This window comes from Polistes canadensis, unplaced genomic scaffold (assembly GCF_001313835.1).
Source record: "Polistes canadensis isolate GaletaPanama2010 unplaced genomic scaffold, ASM131383v1 scaffold_4, whole genome shotgun sequence".
Lineage (NCBI taxonomy): Eukaryota > Metazoa > Arthropoda > Insecta > Hymenoptera > Vespidae > Polistes > Polistes canadensis.
The window spans coordinates 2,110,667-2,114,323 of NW_014569551.1; positions in this window are offsets into that span (position 1 = coordinate 2,110,667).

Here is a 3,657-nt window from a genome sequence, read left to right on the forward strand (position 1 = left end):
GCAAAACCTTTGATGAATTGATACTTAGTTTTAAGTATTATAACTAGCACTTCGCATTATCGCGATTTAGTTATTGAAATATGTGATATATATAATTCAGTATAAAGAATAAATTGAATAAAAATATTGCAAAGAAATGCATTGCATTTATATTATTATTTTTATTTCAATTCGATTTTATTACTCGATAGTAAAAGTGCGAAGTGTTAATAGGTCATCGATTAGCATAATTAACTGCTCGGACATTCGATTAAATGTGCTCGTGTAATATGTGCACAATCGATGAACTTTTAAGTTCGTTGATTGTCCACGAGCTAGGATAGCTAACGGGAAACGCGAATTAATTTTTTAATAAATATAGTCACTTAACGCGAACATCGGAATTATTTGTAAAATATGTATGAAAGAAAATAAATGGAATTATTTCATGTATATATTGTAATGTGAAATGTATTTCATTTATGTTAGTGTTATAAGCAGTTGAGAGTAATTGGGTGAAAATGTCTTTAAGTCGTTTCTAAATTGTAGGAAYATAATTTGGCATATTATAACGGTTTGGTATTAGAATAGAATCGATACTTTACATAGTTAATAATATTCCTTTCGGCGATGAGATATCTCTCGACCAAAAGGTAATAATTATTTTCTATGTAAAAAGCTCAGGATGTTTTAATAATCACATTTTTTTCAGGGTTGTGTTAGGGTCGGTTAGGTACTTTTCCATTTATAATCAGGAACGATTCTAATTCTTTATCATTAATCGTTGTAATATGCCAAATTATGCGAATACTTTTTGGAACGATTGACGTTTTTGGTCAAAGATTCTTTTCATGCTCGCACGTAGGGAATGTCCGACAGTAGGCTTGAAGAAAGAAGAGGCTAAAAGCCGAAGAGGCCCCCACTTAACTGTGGCTCAAGAGGGCAACTACAGACTTAATGAGTTATTTTCAAATTCAACAGCATGGTTGAATCTTTTGAGAATAGCTCGTTGGTCATTTTTTATTGCTTGATTTTTCTTTGCTCGTCAATAATTTATAGTTGTTTTTTAAGAATGCAAGTAACTAACATAGTTTGCTTATTGTTTCAGGTTACCATCGTGGGATTTGCCATACCACCCACCAAACATCAGTCATTATTTTTCCTAAAAATAAATCGAGTATCAGAAAAATTTGATTTTAAATGATATTTAATTAAAAAGACTGGAAATACTTTAGAATCATGATAGAGTATAATCCCATATCAAATTCCCACTCCAATATCATATATTTTCATTTCCCATTACCTACAGTTTCATTCTTCATTTTTTATTCATAGAAACTAATTATGTTATAATGTTTTTTAATATCTCTTATATTTTGTTAGGTACCAATGGTAAGATTTAATCAATAATTGTTGAAAATAAATTTTCATTTTATTTTTTGTTTCAGGATATGATTGATTCTAATGCATCTGTAAGTATTGGCTTTTGATCTAAAAAACGAACATGCTTTCGATGCATTCATTGCATCTTTGCAAATCTAAGTTAATATTTTCTTTTTCTTTTTTCAGGTTCGTTTCCAGTTTTTTTTTTTTTTTCAATAGGTAGCGGGTAGATTCTTTCTTTGCTATTTTTGCGAAGGAAAGTCTATTTCAGGGATGCGACCCTGCCCACGCGAGCCATGATTTTCTCCTATTTTCAATGATTGAGAAAAATCATGTCCTTACCTAGAATTTCCCTCACCAATCATCACATTTTCCCTACTTCTTTCTCTTTTTTTTCCTTTTATACTTCTTCTGGTTTCTACATCGTCAAAAATTCCACATTTAAAGTCTAACTTTTCCCTTTCTTTTCTATTCTTTTTAATGTTTTGTTGACAGGATGAACTATGATGTAAAATTCTGTACAAGAGAAGAGAAAAATGGACTAAAAGAGGATTGAGTTATGGTAAACGGTAGTATTTTAATTTGTTTATTACTTTCGTATTGCATCGCACACGTAAAAAACTCATTGTTAATGCATTTTCTTATTTTTTCAGGTACCATGAATCAGTCCAAAATCATGAAAAGTTCCACTTTAAAAATCTTATCTTTCCCCTTTTTTCTATTTTATTTAATGTTTTATTAACAGGATGAACTATAAAGACGATGCAATATATAAAAGTAGAAAGCAGATCGGAATAGGACTATGATAAGTTATGGTAAAGGGTTGCATAAAATTACTATTTCTACAAATAAATGAAACATTTTAATATTCGTTTATTGTTTTCCCCGTAGCATAGTTACATGTGGTGATAGTTATTTTTAATGTACTTTCTTTTATCTTTTTTAACAAGTACGCACCATGGATCAACCCTAAATTATATAATACTATTATTTATATTATTTCAGGGGTAAAATTAAAAAATTATTAAATATAATTTTGTTTAATTCGAAATCTTTGTATATGTGTATCTTGAAATACTATATATACTTGGGTGCATTAATTTTGAATGCATTTATCGTTGTTACTTAAATTTTACTTTGATGCATTTCTCATTTTTATTTCTTGTCATTTTATATTCATATTTTTCTCTTGTCTATTCGATAATCATTTTAATGTTCTATTGGGTTAAACTCTTAGAATGGGGCCTAAGAGTTCATTTTCTTTCCATTTCTTTCCATTTCTTTCCATTTCTTTCCAACTTTGTTCGGATGTGGCAATCTTTAGGATGCACATCCCTCGTGGGTCTTCAGAAGCGGCTACCTCCACGTGGTTAGACCCGGGCAATGGTATTTTACTTTCCATATAATGTTTACCATATTTTTGTATGCTATACATTCCATGGCAAGTAAAATACCAGCCAAAGACCGCTTACCATAAATATTATAAAGATAATTAGTTTCTTTCATTTTTCCCTAATTAATATCATATTTTTATTCCTTTCCTTGGTTCCTCCTATCCATTTAATCTATAGAAACTAATTACTTTATAATGTTTTTTAATAACTTTTACATTTTTACAGATACCACACCAATTTTAAATAAAAAAAATAAAAAAAAAAAATAACAAGAAATATAAACTTTATTTTTATTCAGAAAATTTGTGTATCCGCTTATTTAATGTTTTATTAAAATAATGTATATATATCGTATTTAGATTCGTCCCAATTAGTTGTTTTTTCTTTACACATAAAATTCTTGTTTTCTATTTATTTACAATTTATATAATTACTGTGTGTCATTAATATTAATTATTATTCTTTTAGTAAATGAAGAAAATTGTATCCTGTATTCGATCCAACCGACAGATGAGAGATTAAAAAATAAAATTCACCCTACTAACTTTAACCCTTTGCACTCGAACCCTTTTTTGTTTGAGCAAAACAGTTATCTTGAAATAATTTCACACACAATTTATCGTTTAAAACTTGAATATATTTTAACATTTTATATATCTTTATACTTTAAGAAAAAGAACATTTGTTAAACATTAAGCTTTTAATTGTTATTTTGTGTGATATTTTTTAAGTATAATTCTATTACACTTTTTCACATGCTAGACTCAGGATTTTTCATATCTCCTATACATTGGAAAACTGCTACATATATATATATATAATACTTTTATGTACTTCTGACTCTTCGATGAAACATTATCTATATATATATATATATATATATATATATATATATGTTTTA